General features: G+C 43.7%; 1 protein-coding gene and 1 long non-coding RNA gene across 2 annotated transcripts in view; both read right to left on the bottom strand.

Moving 5' to 3' along the window:
• Nucleotides 1-1,005, bottom strand: part of LOC306938922 — a 7,859-nt gene extending 6,854 nt beyond the window's left edge. The window contains exon 1 of the long non-coding RNA XR_013791801.1: nt 926-1,005. This is a non-coding gene — a long non-coding RNA (uncharacterized lncRNA). The remainder of the gene's footprint in view (nt 1-925) is intronic.
• LOC306938122 (protein NLRC3-like) overlaps nt 1-21,506 on the bottom strand; it is a 359,664-nt gene that overhangs the window by 282,351 nt on the left and 55,807 nt on the right. The gene's annotated exons all lie outside the window — the stretch shown is intronic.

The following is a 21,506-nucleotide window of genomic DNA, read 5'->3' on the forward strand; positions in this document are numbered from 1 at the left end:
GGGGGAGAGAGAGCGAGAGGGGGGAGAGAGAGGGGGGGGGGAGAGAGAGCGAGAGGGGGGGAGAGAGAGCGAGAGGGGGGGGAGAGAGAGGGGGGGAGGCTGCTAGAGGGGAGAGGAACGTCTAGGTTTTTGACCAATAATCACCTTTGTTTAAAGCTTCAAAAGGGTCAAACAAACCAGAAACAACCCAAAACCGACGTTATCGGGCCGGGCTTAACATGTATGCAAATTAGTTGGGCCTCGGGTCGGCCCAGTTAGGCCTCATTCACACGTATTAAACACCAATCAAGAAAATGTTTGGTCGTTTTTTAGGACACCACCATGCTTTTCCAATGGGAGTCACATGGTTTGACCAAACATTTTTGTTTGAGGGGGGAGGGGCAGAACACCACCAGCAATCAGCAATCAAACACAAATGTTTGATCAAACCATGTGACTCCCATTGGAAAAGCATTGTGGTGGCACAAAAAAACGACCAAACATTGCTTGATTGGTGTTTGGTACGTGTGAACTAGGCATTAGGCGTCATTCACACGTACCACCAATCAAGCAATGTTCGGTAATTCTAGCCTACCTAAAAGGTAAAATCCACCCGCCGCTTATGGCTGAAACAATTTAATTATTTACTGTTGATCATTGATCATGCTGAAATGTTGAAACAAGATGCTGAAACAATTGAATGTGTTCATTGTGAACTGAAAGCGCACCACTGTGTTTATTAGCAAACTGTAAATAAAGTACACGACCCACTGTCGTTATAGGAACCTTACACCACTGCCGAGTCTATTTCTTCCTATTCTTTCTGTTCACCAGTGTAAGCAGCAGAAGAATTAAGAAGCGATACTTCATTGTTTGTATGTTCAACTTTTTTGACTCATTGTATTTAAACACCCTAAGTTCCAGTAAAGTGATTAAAAACACTCACCCGATATTAATCTTTAGGCTTTAATCCAATGTGGCAAAATGGAGTCCATAGTGTTCAGTTATCTGTGTTGGTGTGGTTGTGTCAAAATGGTCGACTGTGTTTTACTTTTAACACACAAAGTAGGGAGTGTCTAGAGACAGCCAGTGTGTGTGCGTGTGTGTGTGTGTGTGTGTGTGTGTGTGTGTGTCAGTGGCGGCTGGAATGTGCCACGGTTTGAGAGCCCAACCCCCATCCATCTACTCTAACGTGCAGCCAAGCAGCCCAGTTTAAACACTCTATTTCCTGCCTGCGCCGTGAAGGGCCCTTGATGAACTACATTTTACACTGCTTATTATTGACAGGAAATGTAGTCTTAGTCGCGGTAACTTAACAGCGTGTTTGTGGGAGAGAGAGCCAGAGAGAGAGAGAGAGAGAGAGTGAGAGAGAGAGTATACAGTTTACTACCACGCATCGGAGCGGCCGGGCCCCCCCCCCCCCCCCCCCCCGCGGGCTCCCCCCCCCCCCCCCCGCGGGCCCTGAGGCAATGCCTCTACTACTGCCTCGTGTGTGTGTGTGGGTGTGTGCACGAAGTAAAGAACGATAAGCATGAAAGCATCAGTTAGGCTTACCATACGTCCTCTTTTGGGGGGCTGTCCGGGGGGGGTTTATAAATTCCTTCAAATGTCCGGGGTTTTACACGCATCTGTACACTCACAGACCATTCAGACCAAAGTGTATTACAATGCACGTTCAATGGTTCGTAGTGGAAAAATACTGTGGGAGGCGGACTTTCAGCCCGAACCCCTGAATGTGTATTATTCATAACTGCATGCGCGCTGACAGCACTGGTCCCGATAGCAGATCAGAGAAAAGCTCGCTGCTGCTCCGCTGTTGCAGCGCTGCATAGACTGTTGTCTCTTGCTCTCCGTGAGGAAAGCTTGAATTGCAAAATAACTATCTCATCATTGACATGCAGAAAAAGTATGCTACTGTTTTCTTACCTTTGTGACTCACCAATGAGAAGCAGATTGTGAATGAAATGATTACTATATTTACCCAGGGTATCTGGGTTCTGGGCTAAGCTCAAGAACTTGTTTCCAGCCAGGCCCTGCTCATAGAACATTTCATCGTAGTGGTTCAATGCCTTGTTCAAGGGCACTTCAGCGGTGGTAATTTTAACGTGTCGGACCGCTGATTCGAACTGGCGACCTTCCGGTATCAAGACCGCTCCGCAATCCGTTCGGCCACCGCTGCCATTGTATTGTCTGCAAAGGAACTATGTGTCTGTCACAAATAAAAGTTTTCCTGCAAGCCCATGTCAACAACACAGACAAGGCAGCTGTGCGCGAGGTGAGTCCTTCTGCAAATTAAATTGACCCAATATTATTTTGTACAACGAAGCAAAGCATAAGATAATATGATGGTTTGGAGAATAGGCTGGTCTCTCTTTTTATAAGAGAAGCCATTGCATACAGGTTCTCAAACCTTTTAATTTCAAGGACCCCCATAACTGAGAGTAAAACTCCATTCCAGATTCCATTTGTACAGTATCAGAGTTAAAAGTTATTAAACTAATTAAAGGGTCCATTTGGTTCCATTTGTACTAGTTAAACTCTCAGAGTTACAGACCTGTAAGGGTCCATTTGGTTCCATTTGTACACTCTCAGAGTTAAAGACCTGTAAGGGTCCATTTGGTTCCATTTGTACACTATCAGAGTTACAGACCTGTAAGGGTCCATTTGGGTCCATGTGTTACACTCTCAGAGTTAGACCTATAATGGGTCCATTTGGAACCCCTTCAAGGAACCATGAGGGTCCCTGGATCACACCTTTGAGAGCCACTGTAATATAGAGCATATTTGATTAAATTTAGGAGCATACCATTTGTTTTTGTTATAGATTATTTTGACATGTTATAGATTATTTTAACCCTAACCCAAACAGAACCGCGCACGCACGACACATGCACACGCACGACGCGCACGTGCACATGCACGCGCACATCCACGCGCGCATGTGTCCTCTTTTTGGTCATTCAGAATATGGTAACCCTACATCAGTGATGATGATCCCACACGGAAAGGACTCCAGGTCACCAAGGCTTCTCTTCATGGGCACCACTCTGATGTCATCCCCGAATCTGATTTGATCAAAAAGAGGCATCATTAGTTCAGAAGCAAGCTACAATGCACATCGCAATTTGCGTCATGTCATCATGACGTACAATACACTATGACGTAACATTCTCCATTCATTGTCAATCTGAATTTAATGTTTGTGTAGTGGACAGACATTAAAGCTGGATATAGGAGGGGCTGGCGTGACCCAATAAAGGTCATACAATCAAAAAAAATTAACCAATGAAAAGTATCAACAGCTTGTGACTAAATCATAATTTATTTCATTTTAATAATATCCTTATAGCAATATCATTATTACTTGTTTGTCTACTTGTGGGACCGCCTCAGCTCCGTCAGCTTCCCATTCACTGCTACTCCCAGCATTCCTTTGGTGGCTTGGGGAAACTTCTTTAATGTGGCTTCTACATAGAATCAAGGAAAAGGCGATAATGAGAAGACAGTGGACCCGATTTATAATTTAGGCATTTAGCAATGTAAATCGCTCTTAATCCAGAGCGATTTACATTTAAGCAAGAACAAGAACTGTGTGTGTGTGTGTGTGAATGACTGAGAGTGTGTGTGTGTGTGCGTGTGAGTGAGTGAGTGACTGAAAGTGTGTGTGTGTGTGTGTGTGTGTGTGTGTTTCTTCTCCTATATGGTATGTGTGACTCATCCATCTCAAAAGAACTTTAGACAAAAGCCGTGCGAAACCTATTGATAGGTGGCCGGACGGATCTGGGAACCGTATGACCTCTTTGACCTATCACTTCGGCCCCTGCACTGCTGGCTCCTCTAAAGCTCACACCACGTCTGAAGAACATAGCCTTACTTTTAACATGACATAGGTAAACCTATATCTAAATCCCAACTCAGTACATTGCAATATGAAATACATGACGCAGCATGACATTGTGATGTGGATGCAAGTACAATTGTTTCTATATGTGTATTTATGACTTGTTGAGCACAGAAACATCCTAAGAGGCATAATATTACTCCTGTTCTCTCTCTGAGGGGGGAAGGGTGGCTTAGACGGTGGGTCTTTTGTCAACTGTGCTGACCAAATGAAGGTTCTTCCCTGTGTAGCTTGGGGAGCCCAGATACTACAGCAATACATCATATACATACAAAAATGCATGCTCGAAGTAAACTAGAATTCAAGCATTCCATCTGTTAGTGTGTACACAAACCTATTGTTGACGATTGTTGGCCTTTAACCAAAAAGATGATATGGAATGAATAGATTTAAACAAGGTTTTCTCACAAATATCACTTTAATTAGTATTGGCGACGTGACAGCACTCATCAGCACAGATTATTTAGTGATAAGACATGCAAATCAAGCAAATTAACTAAAAGCATGATATGGTGCAAATGGCATGATTAATGATGAACCCATTTAGACCTGAAATACCCTTCATGTCAATGTGCAATTCAATCTGGGAGTCATTTTGGACGTTACTACATTATACAGGGCGTTAATGGAAATTAAAATAGCACAGGCCCTGTTATTTGTAGAGTGAGTGTGTGGTATATATATATATATATATATATATATATATATAGTCAATTCTGTAGAGTGAGTGTGTGTGGTGTGTATATATATATATATATATATATATATATATATATATATATATATATATATATATATATATATATAGTCAATTCTAAAAATAAAAACTAAGGTTAGGACTTAGCATGTGTTTTGAATTGGCCTCAAGTCTAAATGGGTTATGGGTGAAGAAGGGTGCAGTAGGCCTAGTTGTTCCCAACCTTTTCTTGTGGCAGAACCAACTTGAAAATCTTTACATTTTTTCACGGCCCGCCCATCTGATCACATAACCTGGCAGTAGACAAGTTGATGGGTGGGCCACGTGCATTTTCTTAAGATGTTTATTTTAATGATCAATCAACTTGTGTTCTGGCTTAGATCAATGGAACATAGTAGGCTATACTTATTCCAGTCTAAGAAACACCATAAAATAGTATCATTTTTAAAGACTTATTTAAATATGAATGTTATATTTTAATAACATTCTAGTGTTTTGTCCAATGATTTGGGGGCCCACTTGAAATGCCCTTGCGGCCCACCGGTTGGGAACCACTGCTGTAGGACAACAATTGTTATTGACTAACCAACTACATGTTCTACAACCCAGAGGACCACACTTATCTCAGTGGAAGCACACTAGCCCAGAATATAGAATATATTGGAAGTGAGCTGCGATGAAGAAGTGAGCAAATTAAGTTAGGCTTTTGTAATTACCAGGTGCTACGCCGTGCAGATTTCTGCAATGGGTGGCATCACTTACCTGATGTTTTCTGTCTCCAGTGATAAACTACCACTGATGGCTAATAAATAGTGAAAATAGGGATGGTTAAAGTAGTCAACTCAATGCATATCTATGAACTGTTCTTTTTCTTCTTTGATTTACTCACCAATTATCTGGATCCAGGGCCTTGAAATGTTCCCCACCGCCACGCTTTGGCATCCCACCTAAATAAGATATTTTAAACATTATTTTTCAAATGGTGGGAAATCCCCCTAACTACATGATGTTTCACTTAAGCAATATCTCAGATTTATGTTATGGAGGTACAAACGGAAATACATTATCCCAAGCAGGTTCAAATCTTAATTCTGCATTAGTTAATGGATTGACTTTAAGAGATTTTGAAAACAAATACCACTGAGGTTGCTCTCCAGGAGTTCCTCAATAGGGAACACGCCGATCAGCAGAAATCGCACCATTTGGGTTGCAGTGGTGCTGTTGGAGGCGGAAAACCAGGTTGCCCTGTTGCAGATCACATTTAAGTTTTAACACATTTAGACCCCTGAGGAGGAGGAATCTAAAAACGACTTCTAAATCCTAAAGCCGTGTTTATACTTCACTCTGCAACGGTCCTATGCTGAAAAATAGCAGATATGCAAACTCACAGCGCATATCATTCAAGACACTGAACTTGCAGATCTGCCATTTTTGCCATCCAAATGCATTCTATTGTGAAATGGACCTTAAGAGATGCAGAAATTAATGATGTAGAGGCGTTCCCAGACAACTTATATCACGTTGGGTTTGGAGACCACCAGGAGGTCCAAATGGAGCCTTCCCTTGCTGGTCTGTGTGTACATGTGTAGGTTTTTTATGGTAACGGGATGTCTGACTTATGGGCAGCCCCCTTATTGGTTGGACCACAATGTACACTGTAAAATCCAGTGTAAATTAGTGTTGAGAGTATACAAATGTAACCAGTTAGGGTCCATTTCGTTCCACGTGTACAGAGGTGAAAGCGTCCATTTTGACCCACTGATGTTGCACGAACCCAACATTGAGAAACAGTGATGTATAGAGGTTCCAGAATGTGCTACAATGTATCACATAAACCTACAACTTTAACAAATATATTTGATGTAATATCAAGTTTGGTTACTAAGTAACTAATATAGTTTGTATGTATTGATGTTTGAAGATGTCAATAATAAAAAGTTGTCTATGTAGTACTGTACAATAATTATACAGGTACTCCAATAGAAAAACTTTATCTAACACAAGGGCCTGCTATGATGCAACTGTTTTTCAGTTTGATATCTTATGCACCAAAAAATGAAACGCTGTTAAGATAGCAATTTCATGTACAATGACATAATTACTTTCGGGGGACCTTCAGGTGCATTAAGTGGCCGGTGTTGCTCGGGACAGGGAGGTCTGGAGCGCTCTGCTGGAGCTGTTGCCCCCACGACACGGCCCAGATAAGGGGTAGACGATGGATGGATGGCTCTTAAAATTAAACAGTGACATGACAAAATTGTAAACTTTTACAGTAGTGGGCACTTAAATAACCATGGTTACTAAAGTAACCTTACTGTTATTTTATGTGAGCATTCGCGAAATATTTCGCTTATGGGACCTTATGAACTCCCGAATCCTGAGTATTAGGACCGGAGGTAAAGGGTGGGCTGAATGACTTCAATGGTCATTTGCCCGGTCCCTGTGGAGATGTACAGGTTAACTCAGAGTGTCGCCTGTGCATCTCATGGCACAGAGGGCCAGAGTGGGCCTCTTTATAGAGAAGCAGCTCCTAGGACTGCATGTGCCAGAGAGGGCGTTGCCACATCTAAGTTGTAGTATGTGGCGAACGTCGAGGGTGTAGACCAGCTTGCTGCAGTGCAGACTTCCTGGATCGACACCCCCTTATGGAGTGCCCACGATGCTGCCATACCTCGTGTGGAATGGGCCCTCGGACGGATGGCGTCCACTATCCAGTTGGAGATAGTGACTGTTGTAACAGGCTTCCCTTTGGTCTTGGTACCCCAGGACACAAACCGCTGGTTCCCTTTCCTGAAGACTCGTTCTGTCCACATAAGTGCGAAGCGCTCTTACTGGACAGAGGCAGTTCAGCCTCCTGTCTTCATCGGAGATGAATGGAGGGTGATGGAAAGCAGAGCTTGTAGGTCTACTGGTAGACACACCGAGAGGGCATTCTTGGGAATGAAGGCCGGGTTCGCCTTGATGGTGACCTTTGTTGACCTGTCATCGAACCTCATGCACTCTGGAGAGATCGCTGGACACTGTAGCACGTCTACCGTGTCTCGGTGCTGGTATCGGAGGGCTTCGGTCCCCATACCGGGGCCTAGCCTCCTCACGTGGCGGAGCCTCTGCGGGGAGAGAAGCCGGCGGGGCCAGGTAGCGAGGCCTAGCTGTAGCTTTAGGCCTTGCTCCAAAAACCTCGTAGTCGGTAGCCCTGACTATGGAGGCCTGGGAGCTGGAGACCGTAGCAGGAGCGCGGCTCCGCGGTGCTGGAACAGGCCGCTCCTGTCCGGTTGTAGCTGTAGAAGAGGCTGGGGCGCTGCGTGTTAGCGGCGGGTAGTCCAGCTTCTTCCTTGGAGCGTCCCTTGGTCCCTCACCGGTGAACACTTTGGAGGACCAAGGGTCTCGAAGAGGAGGAGGAGGAGGGGGTTGTCTGTATCGCGTAGCTTATTGTAGAAGTTGACACAGCGCCGGAGTCTGCTTTCCTTTATGTCGAACTTCATCAAGCCGCAATGGAAGCAGTCCTGTCCGCTCAAGAAAACTGGTTTCTCTTGTCCGGCTTGTGAAGCTAAAACATTCAAACGCACTCGAGTTCAGAAGTCTTGCAGTTCTCTATTGGCAGAGAAAAGTAGAATGAGAGCTAGTGACGTAGGCGCGCCTTCTATACCCCGGGGGCACAGCGCCTGACGTCACATCACATGACGGCTTATCTACAATCTCACAGAGCTGTAGGTATTTTCAGTGTGCAACACCGTCACACAACGGCCCATGTCACTGCGGTTCGGGCTCTTAATTCCCACTTTGACATCTGAGCGCAGCCGGTGAGACAGAGGGCTGCAGTTTAAAAATACAGCAATGGCTGATTGAATACAATATACATTTTAGAGGATGTCTTTGTTACATATAGCATACCCGTTTGTATTTACACGCACCTCGACAGTGGGTGCAGGGCCAATAAGGCAATCACGGAAAGAGGGAGGGCTCGCACACCGTTCTCCAGGTAAAATAATTACTTTATTGAGAAGACAACGTTTCGATCTCACACGATCTTCATCAGGTCAATAATTATTTTACCTGGAGATATTTGTTACAACAACACAGGAGCTATGGAGTCATGTTGTATTTCTATACCCTGGGGTGAACCTCCGCCTTTTCAAAGACCTTGGTCAGGTGGTGGAAGGTCGCCCCAGGGTAGCTGTCTATTTGCATAATAGTGTGGTGTGATTCTATTTAAATTGGAGTCCCCCAAGATGGCCACCGGCTTTCGGACCACAATGTTCCAGTCCTGCACCTTTCTCTTAGGCCTGGCCTGGTGATATGTAGGTATACAGGGAAGTGCTGGGGCCGGAGGGGGTGGTGACGTGTGTGGCTGTGAGGCGCCAGTAGTGAGAGGCTGCGGGATCGGGTGGTTCTGACAGGGTTCTGACAGGCCTGTTTGGTCACGGTTGTTCCCGTATAGTGGCCTACTCATCATCACCCGGGATCCTAGGGTACCGATCCCGCGCTTCACACCGGCGCCTCCTGTGGGGGAAAGGGAAATGGAATTTAATTCAATACCTTGTAATGATGCTGGGGTGTGCTGGGGAGTGGTGGGTGTGGTGGGGAGGACTAGTGAGGTGGGTTGGAGTGGACTTGGGGCTGTGGACTCACAGGTAGAGCACTCTCTGGGTTGGAAACGGGGGGAGGTTCCAGTGGTCATGTGGGTAGTCTTGGGTGTCGAGGAGGCAGAAGGAAGGGGATAGGGTGAGCTGCCCTCAACCTCCACCTCCCAAACCCTGTGAGGGGGTCCGGGTGCAGAGGAGGAAGGCAGTGTGGAGTCCTCCGGGACAGGGGGGAGGGGGGTTGTGGGGGGCAACCGGGAGCTGGTTCTAATGGGTTTTGCTCTCTGTGGCTGGTGGGGCGCCAGAGCAAAGGCCTCCGGACATCTCCCCAGGGACAGAGAGCATATGGGTCTGGGTAGTGGGCGGGGGGCACTGGGGATGACGGGTCGTTTGTCTGTGGGGGTCCTGAGGAGGGGTGGAATGGCCGGCCGCCTGGTTGTAGGGATGGTGAGAAGGGGTGGGATGGAAGGCGTTGGGAGTAAGGCTGGTGGGGAAGTGTTCCTTCCTAAAGGAGGGGGGAACACTTGGGCTGGGGTCCTAGGGTGTGGGAGAAGGCCAGGCCGAGCACTAGCAGAGCTACTGGGAGGTCTCGAGTGAGGTGGAGGGGGGCCGGTGTGTGTTGCTGAGAATGTGTTCGCTTGTGTATGTATGTTGTAACGGTTTGTATGTGTGAGATGTTGCTGTGTATTGAGTTGTGTCGGTGTATGTTGTCTGTGTTGTGTGGTTGGCTGTCTGTGTTGTGTGTTGTGTGGTTGGCTGTGTGTGTTGTGTGTGTTGTGTGGTTGGCTGTCTGTGTTGTGTGGTTGGCTGTGTGTGTTGTGTGGTTGGCTGTGTGTGTTGTGTGTGTTGTGTGGTTGGCTGTGTGTGTTGTGTGGGTGTCTGTATATGTAGTATGTTGCTAACCCGGGTTAGGGTTGCAGACAGTGGCTGTATATGTTAGTGTAAAGGCTGTCAATGTCTATGGGGAAAATGTATGTGTGTGGTGGCACGGCTATGGGCTTGATCTTATCTAGGAAGTCACATGTGTCTCTTAAATAACTGGCGTGTATAGTGGAGAGGTGGTTGAGGAAGTGGTCTATGTATTGTAGTGGAGAGGGGGTTGAGGAAGTGGTGTATGTATGTATGTATGTATGTATGTATGTATGTATGTATGTATGTAATATATATATATATATATATATATGAAGACCTGGGCAAGTTGCTTCAGTTTATATAGTCTTGGTTATACAGGCAGGTATAGCTGAGTTAGGGGGAACACACTCACCTGGTTGGGCTTAATGATACATGTCCTAGACTCACTGTCAGCACTGTGTCTTGTCATGCAGCACACACAACAGCACACACAACAGAGAGAGAGAGAGAGAGAGAGAGAGACGCAGGCAGGCAGGCAGGCAGGCAGGCAGGCAGACACACAGACACACACACACACACACACACACACACACACACACACACACACACACACACACACACACACACACACATGAGACAGAGAGGCAGTGAGAGAGCAGAGAGAGAGAGAGACTGCATCATTTTCATCTATAAAGCCATTCTTGGTGATCTACCTCCTTACATTTCCTCCAAATTATATGTTGTTGTAATTTTTCAACCTATACGGTACAGTACCAGCATTCAAATCTGAAAAAAAATCTCTCTTTCTTTGCCCCTTGGTCATGGAACGACCTGCAGTCCAGACTAAAATTTGCCTCGAAAGTTTCTTTGAGTAGTTTCAAGGGGATAATTTCCGATGTACAGTCAAACATCTGCACATGTGAGGTGCAGTGTGGATGTGTAGTAGCCGTGGTATAGGCCTCTATATTTATTATTTCTGTTCATGTTGGACTTGTTGTATTTTCTCTCTGACTTAAAGAGTATCATTTTGGAGATTCTGTTGTATTATATTTTATAGGTACTTTATGGGGTATCATGGATGTATTTTTAATTGGCTGTTCTGTAATTGACATTAATGATGTAGCTTTGAGGTGTCATTTATTTCTGCCTCTTGGCCAGTTACCACTTGGAAAAGAGACTCTGTATCAATGTGTTATTACTGGTTAAATAAAGGTTAAATAAAAAAATAACAGAGAGAGAGAGAGAGAGAGAGAGAGAGAGAGATTAACATCCAGAAAAGAGCATTCAAATTCCATAAGCACCTTCAAAATAGTGACCCCACCTCCTACCATCACCAGGCCTTAAAATGGAGAACATGAGCAGGAGTCCCCTCAGTCAGCTGGTCCTGAGTCTTACCCCCACCACCCCTCCCCTGACTAAACCAACCTCCACTAACCAAATTACCAAAATGCAACAAGAACATTATATCACATATTGGAAAAACACAACAAAAACCCAAAGTAAATTACAATGCTATTTGGCCCTCAACCGAGAATACACAGTGGCAAATTACCTGACCACTGTTACTGATCCAAAACTGAGGAAGATGTTGACTATGTACAGACTCAGTGACCACCGCCTGGCAGTAGAAACAGGCAGACACAGACAGAAGTGGCTGCCTAGAGAAGACAGACTGTGTTCACTCTGCTCTCAAGGGGAGGTGGAGACGGAGCTACACTTTCTGTTACAATGTGACAAATATATAGACATCAGAGAATCATTCTTCCTTAAATTTAAATAAAAATATGAATAATTTGAATCCACCATTAATAACTCATCACTTCAATATGTTCTGGGAGAACAGTCCAAATGCACATTTTTGGCAGCAAAATACGTGTGGAGTTGTCATCAACTGAGGGACAACCAGTGGACAGAAGAACCAGGTATATCTGGCTGAACAGGGTCATTAAGTTGCTGTTATGTTTCTGTTTGTTAATTTATTCTCATTGTTACTGTATTGCTTGTTGTTCATTATTGTTGGGATGTTTGTTGTTGTCTCTGTGTGCGCAATGTTGACATTTGTTTTGTTGTATGTATGCTTTGGCAATGTAGAACATATTCATCTTGCCAATAAAGCCTTTTGAAAATAGTGAGAGAGAGAGAGAGAGAGAGAGAGAGGTATTTTGGCTAGTTCATCTCGGTTTGGGTCCTCGTTTTGTAGGGGGAGGGTGTCACACTGTCACAGCCCCCTGTAGGCTGTAGCTTGGCCGTAGTGTCTGTGCTGCCTATAGTATAATAGTCTGTCTTCACAAGGCCTGCAGCTTCAAGGTTGGGACAATGGGGTGCCAATCAGTGCATTGGGAGCACCTGGCCAGTATTCCCAGGGTGCTCTATAAATGCTCTCTCTCTGGCCCTTTCTGAAACCAGTCCCTTGACTTGAAGTGCTCTCGGGAGGTTCCCTCGTCAGGAAGTGCCCCTCCAGCTGAATCAAGTTCCCTTGATTAGGGTGCTGGGTATAAAAAAACGTTTGAAATACACTCGCCCTCCTTGTGCAGAAACAGGAAACAGACACCATTTGTTGCCATGGTTACCATCATGCAATTGTGTTACCTGTTTTGTTTGTACAGTTATATTGCATTGCATCATGTATGTTTGTGTGACATGTGGATTTCATTAATATGGAAAAAGGAAATACAGCGTGACTGTCAAAAATGACATGTCATATACATCCATGGTGTTTATAAATCATTGTGTTAAAAGTTGTTTTGTTTGTGTGGTTTCATTTATAGTTTTTCAAGGTGGGGTAAATAAAGAGCCCTTGTGAACATCAGTTGGAGCGTCTATTCTGCATCAGATGAAGATTGTTTAGGAGCAGTTTATTTATCATTTATTTGTGGTGGTACTTACATTTGTAGGTCGCGGTTTCCATGCGGACAGAGAGCAGGGCTGCACAAGGCAATCGAGTCTAGATCGGCACAGACTCGCTCTTGAGGGCTTTATAAGCCACTTCCACTCAAGGCTGCTTGGTTTCGGACGACACTTAATATGGCGCAGCCTCGCGTGAACGCGCATATCAAGGGCAAGTGTGTAGGGCGAGTGGCGAGGAGCTGGTTTCAGAAAGGGGGTGAGTCTCTCTCTTCCTGATGGCAGCAACAGTAGTTTGACCTTTGGTTTGCACCATTCAACACCAAACACTACATTAACCACAAATCCACTCACCTACACTACTGGTCTCACTGATTGACACACCCCACACGATTAAGTTATTGTTTATATATTGTAAATTCATTCATTCAAGTTTTATTTATTCTCGAAATTACACTGAGTAATCTCTCAACTCATTTTCAGTGTCGTCGAGTAATACAATCACATAGAAAAACATCACAATACATCAGAAGATCAGGGGGGGAAAAAACCCAAAGGTATACATGTGAATTACATAGGTTTACAAATAAAAAGCTAAGACAAATTTCAAAATGATCTAAAAACAGTTACATATTGTGGGGGTCTGTATGCTCACCAAGGTTTTAAAACGACTCAAGGGTAACAATGTGGTCAATTTGAGTTTGCAGGTCATTCCATGTATTAGGGCCACCGAAGCTAAAGGCAGAACTACCAAGTTCAGAGTTCACTTTTGGTACCTTGAATTTGGGGAAATAAATATTGCTTAGCCTTTGTGGTAGACCAAGTAATTTCCTGCCAGATCTTCAGATGTGTGATTGTATTTACATTTACATTGTCTGATTACTGGTCTTTCATTTACAGTAGATCCCTTTAATTTACCCAACATCATAACGTTTGACTCATCCTCTGATATTAATATTCTGATGTTTTCTGTTGTTTTTTTGTGTGTGTGAAATCAATGTCTGATAATGTACCGGTGTTTGGTCTTGTTTTCAACCAGATTTTTGTTCAAAAAGGGTAGGCAATATAAGTCTCTGCTTCAGCCTACACCTTTTCGGTGCCACTAGTAATCGTGGATTTAAATGTATCCATGTGTTTGTATTTACATGTGCTCTTTTGAATGGACCGAAACACAACTTCCTTACTAATTATGATAATAGTGTAAGAGTGCTCTACAACTGCACCTCTCGGTTTCCATGTAGAGTACTTTTTTTAAGTCAGATCCAAATTAAATGGTATACCTGGAAATCAGCTACATTTAACCCTCCTCTGTCTATAGGACAACAGAGTTATATTAACCCTCCTCTGTCTATAGGACAACAGTTATATTAACCCTCCTCTGTCTATAGGACAACAGTTATATTAACCCTCCTCTGTCTATAGGACAACAGAGTTACATTTAACCCTCCTCTGTCTATAGGACAACAGTTATATTAACCCTCCTCTGTCTATAGGACAACAGAGTTACATTTAACCCTCCTCTGTCTATAGGACAACAGAGTTATATTAACCCTCCTCTGTCTATAGGACAACAGTTATATTAACCCTCCTCTGTCTATAGGACAACAGAGTTACATTTAACCCTCCTCTGTCTATAGGACAACAGTTATATTAACCCTCCTCTGTCTATAGGACAACAGAGTTACATTTAACCCTCCTCTGTCTATAGGACAACAGTTATATTAACCCTCCTCTGTCTATAGGACAACAGTTATATTAACCCTCCTCTGTCTATAGGACAACAGTTATATTAACCCTCCTCTGTCTATAGGACAACAGAGTTATATTAACCCTCCTCTGTCTATAGGACAACAGAGTTATATTAACCCTCCTCTGTCTATAGGACAACAGTTATATTAACCCTCCTCTGTCTATAGGACAACAGTTATATTAACCCTCCTCTGTCTATAGGACAACAGTTATATTAACCCTCCTCTATAGGACAACAGTTATATTAACCCTCCTCTATATGTAATACCAACTTGTGCCAAACGGGGGCGAGTGACATTGTGAGTAACTTGTAGCACCTATAAGGCACTATAGCAAAATCTGGACTAGTTATTGTGTAGGTTCGACTGCTGGAGCTATGGTGAGTGCTTAAATGAGACTCAGACACAAGGAGGTTAAATGTTAAATGATTGCCGGCAGTTATATTGAAAAGCAATAAACAAACAAACATACAATATGGAAAACAAATAAATTGGTACCAACTCTTAAATAGCAATTGCTTGGCCACTTTCAATTCTCACAGTTCACTGTGTCTTTCTATTTTGGGTGCACCTTTCTAACTTGAATCCTCAGTTATCTCCTTTAAACCTTCAACTCAAGTTTTGTTTCTTTCCAGTTCAATCAAATAATCAAAATAGGACAATACAATTTACAAATATCCACCCTTTCAATAAGTAATGAATTGACCACTCAGTCACTGTTCTCCCAATGATGAACAAGGTACGGTAAGTATGCACATTGCACAATCAGTATACGTGTTATGGTTCAGAGTTCCAAGGATAAACCATTCAGGTATGTATCAGTGTATGTGTCAAAGTTCCATATGGTTTCCAAAACTGTAAGTATCAGAGTTCCAGGGGAATGTGTGTGCATGCATGTGCGCGAAGGGAGAGAGGGGGAATTGGGATTACTGCAGCTGAGAGTGGGGGAGTCTGCAGATTACACCTACCACACCGTAGAGTGCAGTAGTCTGTCCAGTGGTCACCAGAGTATGGGGGGAATACTCGCTGTCGATCAACCTCTAGATCCTGGTGGGAAGCTCGCCATCTATTGGAATGGTCAACTGGAAAACGATCCAATCCAACAAAAAAACCTGACCCGTCATCAGACAGGGTCAGAGAAATCTAATCAGTATCAAAGTATCAACTGTCTGTTGTCTATAAAGCTTTTAACCATGAAATATGCATTACATTAACTCTTTTTTAAATGAAAACAAATGAAATACTGTATGCAACAATCTGTGCATTTTTAACCTTTGTACATACTTTCTTTCAACATTATGTATTTTAAACAAAAACTGTCATGAACATCAGTACACTCTTGTATAAAGTCCATCATGAAATGGATTACATCCATTTAGTAAACAAACATAAACTTAATGTATTACACTCTCAAAGTGTTCAAATTCAAAAATAACTAGAAAAAGTGCCCTTCTGGGCACAGGTCTCCACCAGGAGGATAGGACTGTGTGAGATGTTTGGCAAAATGTTTAGGATTATTATAACAAATAAAAACTAGACTAAAATGTTAGGAAGGGACTAGTGGACAAGAGATCCAGTATAAGTCATTTTACAATGAGGTGCATGCTGAAAATAGCCGATCTACAAGCCCACAACGCGTCGCTGCGATGCGTTGTGGGCTTGTATAGATCAGCTATTTTCAGTAAGTGTAAAAACAGTCATTACGACGGCATCAAGGCCCGCCAAAATACATTTTGTTCGACTAAATCAACTGTAGATGTAGGTGACTAAAATGTGACTAAAACTAAATGAAAACTATTCAAGAGACTATGACTAAAACTAAAATCAAAATTTGCTGTCAAAAACAACACCAATGGTTCCCAAAGTGGGGTCCTTCCTTGAGGGAGTGCCAGGGGGTCCGCCGCTAAATGGATTTGCCTGTCTCCAGCCAGGAGGTCTCCGGTGATCCAAGTCAGTGGTTCTCAAACTGTGGGTCCACACATCCTGTTTGGGAGGGGTCCCCACTCCCCAGGTCACGGTAACAGTAAAGTGATGATTTAAGGACTTTTAAGACCTTTGTAATACCTGCAAAAAGAAAAAAAAGACCATTACTGCATTATGCCCGTAGCCTCGACGACCTTACAGGCATATGCAAAGGCTCAACTTATGTAACTTAGATAGCATTTTATGTAGATATAGCACCCTATTGTACACGTTTCATTATATAGATATTCCACTGTTAGGTTCTTAGCACAGCGTCTGATTCTTGATTACTTTTATCATGCATTTGATATATTACCATGTTTGATTATTGCTTACTATAAATTGCTCTGGATTAAGAGCATCTGCTAAATGCCTAAATTGTATATTGTAAAGATAATCAACAAAGTATAGGCCTACTATAAAACGAAATTCATAGTTGGGTTTCCTTGACATGAAAAGGTTTGAGAACCGCTGCTTTACAGTATGCATGTGGTACATGCATTACATTTACAGATGTGTGACAAATGAGGAGGAGGCTGCAGCTAGTACCTCTTGACACCCACCCACTGACCCCCATTTGAAAAGATAAGCCAGTTTTTTTTAAACTGATCTAGCAGTGAGTGATTTAACTATTTTCATTTCAAGGACCCACGTACAGTTTGCCATGCATTATGCTACAATAAATATAATTTCGTTCCATTTATACACTCTCTGAGTAACAGACCAATACGGGTCCATTTGGTTCCTAACTATTACTAATAGCCTATCATTCACCTGGGGACCCCCTTTAGTCCTTTCGGGACCCTAGTTTTCTGTATTTCGGACGTATTTACCGAGGGATCTCCCGCAAGCGTCCCTGGGGTCCACTTAGCCATGATCACGGCCATGATCACGGCCACACAGCCAACTCAAGGTACGGCCACTAAGCCGACTTGGGGACCCAACACAAGGACAACACAAGAGATGGTCACGGGCGGCCACACAGCCAACTCAAGGTACGGCCACGGAGCCGACTTGGGGACCCAACGCAGCTCCTCCAAGGAAAACAAACAAATGAACGGAGCTGAACGTGAATCCCCCCCACCGCCCACCCCTTTTTTTCCCTCACTGTATATGTTTCTTTTCCCTTTTTACCTCCTTTATGATGAATTCCTGTTCTGTCCTTTGTCTATATAGAAGTGTCTATTTGTACGTCTCTAAATGTTTTTGATGAATTGAACATTGTGGACCCTATTGGAAACAAGTGTAATGCATAATTGGGTCGTCCACTCACAGTTAACAGCCTTTGTATTGAGTTTGTGCTTGAAATGTACTGTAATTCTGCAAACTGTTAATAGATTTTTCAATCAATCAATCAATCAATCTTTAGCACGGGCGAAAATAAACAAAACCACGTTGCTACTCACCGAAACCAAGCCTACTAGACCTAGGAAAAAGTCTATTATCCAGGCTGGGAAGTGTCTCAGGTACCCAGTTTATCTATAAATGCACGTTGTGCCATTTTAATAAAGCAATGTACCTGTTGCCATTCCACTTGGATGCATTTTATTTCATGACAAAAATAGTGCATTTTAGAGAGAAGATGGGGAACAGAGACACTTCCCAGTCTGGAGAATAGACTTTCACCAGCACAAAACAGCCTTTGTTTCGGTGATTAGCGGAGTGGTTTTGTTTATTATCGGCAAAGTTGGACCCCTCGCACAGCAGTGAAAAAATCTCCTCGCTATAATTACTGGACCAGGGCATAGACTACACTTTGAGAAGCACTGCTACTGATTAGTATTATTGCGACATTAATTTCACTAGTATTATTATACAGCGTACATCATTTAATCAACATGCAGTGCACAGATTGAGTTAGGAAGTTTGCTAGCAGTAGGCTACTAGGCCTACTAAACTCTAGCAGGATAGAAATGTTACCGTAGCGTAGCTGATGTCTGTTGCTTCCGTCTGAAGTACATTCCTGGGCACTTTTCTATATATATATATATATATATATATATATATATATATATATATATACACACACACACACACACACACACACACACACACACACACACACACACACAGGCTGCCGTGGCAACAACTCCAGCTCCCAGAAGGCCTCAGGAGTCAGACACACAGACAGGTGTAGGTGTTTGAGGCAGAGCTGGGAGAGAACTGCAACTCCCAGAGGGCCTTGCAGCGCAGCACACAGTAGCCTACTATTCATTCGTTTTTTAGTAATAGTACAAAACATTTACAGAGACTTTAGTTGTCGCTGTAGCCGAGTTTGTAAATGGTCGCCTATGAAAACAAATACTGCTCACTGTACAATACTTGTATTTAAAATTAAAATACTAAAATTGCTGATATTTGCACCGCCCTTGTTGAAAAACAATGTATTTCAAACTCCATCTTGTCCCTCTCCAGTCCAGGCTGTTTGAACAGTTGTCTGTCCCCTCTATGGCACAACTTTGTATAATTCAATAGCTCTGATCCTCATTAGCTCCTACATGCAGCTCTACTGACCCCTTGTGGAAGGCCTTTGGCCGTGTAGAACCAAGAGCCATCATTTTCAGCACTGTTATGTTACTTTGAGTCAGTAGACTAGTACTAAGAGCAGGAATTTCACGGCGGCCATGGCCGTCGTGGCCCCTATCTTTGGCCGTGTGCCCCTCGAAAAAGTATATGCCCATACGGCCACAGTGGCCGTGGTGCCCCGACCGGCGCCCACAGAAGTTCATTTTACCGTTTTTCCTCTGCGCAATTTTCCAGTCATTACGGTAACCAATGTTCCCCTCACGTCCCGCGCAGAACAAATCTGTGTTGTAGTTGTGTTGCCATTTGCAAAGTGGTTTGATTCTTTTGCGGTACTTTTCCTTAATAACTACCCCCGCTGCCGCTGGTTGTCATGACGCGCGCACACACACACACACACCCGCACGCCTCCTCCTCCGCGCCACACATACACGCACTGACAGAGTAAACAGAGGGCATTTAGCCCACAGGCCCACACGCTGCCTACTAGTGTAGCTAATCTAGCTATCCGGTCAAACTGCTACTATCACTCAAAACAAAATAATAGTTTCTACAGTTGCGACAGTGTGGCGGTCCTATGTCACATACATTAACGTTGGTCGCTGGTCGGACATGGTCCAGCTTAGCCGCAATTTGCAACTGTAGATTTTTTTATAATGGGATGAATCTAGAGTTGCAATACCCTCCATTGACTCCCCGCTCATCATTTTGCGTTTGCGATCTGCTTGTCTTAAACGACGTTAAACTCACCAACATTGCAGCTGTAGTCCAAGCTTGAATTATTCTCTTTCAATCTGCCGAGTTTGTTTTTCATAAAAATCCCCCATAGACATGTTATGAGCTACTTTCTGTCAAGAAGAAGAAATGTTGGAGTTTGGAAGCGCTCGTTTGTATTAAGGGGTCGCGCTGCTGCCTCCTGCATTATGTGCAAATGCAAAACAGATGCATGCAGGGACGTTCAGTGACTTACGACGAGCACTTCCAAACTCCAGCACTTAGAAAAATAATCACTTGCACAGAATTTCTTGACAGAAAGTAGCTCATAACATGTCTACGGGGGATTTTTATGAAAAACAAGCTCTGCAGATTGAAAGAGAATAATTCAAGCTTGGACTACAGCTGCAATGTTGGTGAGTTTAACGTCGTTTAAGACAAGCAGATCGCAAACGCAAAATGATGAGTGGGGAGTCAATGGAGGGTATTGCAACTCTAGATTCATCCCATTATAAAAAAATCTAGAGTTGCAAATTGCGGCTAGGCAGGGGCGTAAGGTTCTTAAAACGTCAGGGGGTGCTCCCCAGCCCCCGCCTCCCAGCCCCGCCTCTCCCCCCCCCCCCCCCCCCCCCAGCCCCAAAAACGTTTTTTTTTTCGTTTGGTACTTTATTTACAGTTTGCTATTGAACACAGTGCGCTTTCAGTTCACAACAAACACATTCAATTGTTTCAAGGTTCAAGGTTGTGCTTTATTGTTACATCTTGTGTACAGGTACACGTACATAAGAGTAAAACTTATTTTTGTTTGGCTTCCTTCAGACAATGCAGCAGCAATAATATAATACGACAATATAATACGACATCAAAACAGCAAAACACAGCAAACAAAAAAGAATATAGAGTGCAAAAAAGAGCAAAAATATAATACGACATCAAAACAGCAAAACACAGCAAACAAAATAGAATATAGAGTGCAAAATAATAGCGTAATTGTGGCCGTCGCCCTCCGGTGTCGAATCGGCGGGGAATCATTCTTTGTTTCGGTACAGTTGGGCTTTTCAAGCCCAACTCCCTTGCTGCTGCAGTTGTCTTTTCCCAAAGTGGCTGGAAACCTTCACGAAGAGACGTTATGTCTCCTCTGAGCATGTCCAACTTGTCTGCAGCTTGCTGGAGGTGCAACTCGTGGCTTTGGAGAGAAGCGTTGACTGTTTCCACTCGTGAAAAAAAAGTCAGCATCATTTGCAGGGAGAAAAAGGTGGTAAACTTCTTTAGCAGCGAAAACAGACTGTAGTTGGAAAGCACTGCTTGTAACGACGCCGCTCTCACGGTCCAGCGTGTTGGGCACAGAGGTTTCAACGCCGGCGCATCGTCGCAGCAGAACAAAAGCCACCTTATTAGCATTTGAATGAATGAATACCTGTTCGCCCAGACAGTGGCCCAAGCACCTAAAGGTGTGTGGAATGTGCCTACGTGTCTTGTTTTTGTTTTGACTTCAGTGTTGCCACATTGTGTGAGAGAAATAAGCCAACCCACCTCCAAAAGCCAGGGAAGGGGATCTTCAGCCCTTGATTACGTGACAAAATGAGGGGATATCTCAGTGGGTGCTATTTGGCTTATTAATTTTTCAGGGGGTGCCCAAGCCCTCAAGCACTCCCATAGTTGACGCCGTTGCGGCTAGGTCCAGCTGATTTATTTTTGTCTAATGC

Source organism: Electrona antarctica (genome assembly GCF_951216825.1).
Source record: "Electrona antarctica genome assembly, chromosome: 15".
Classification (NCBI taxonomy): Eukaryota; Metazoa; Chordata; class Actinopteri; order Myctophiformes; family Myctophidae; genus Electrona; species Electrona antarctica.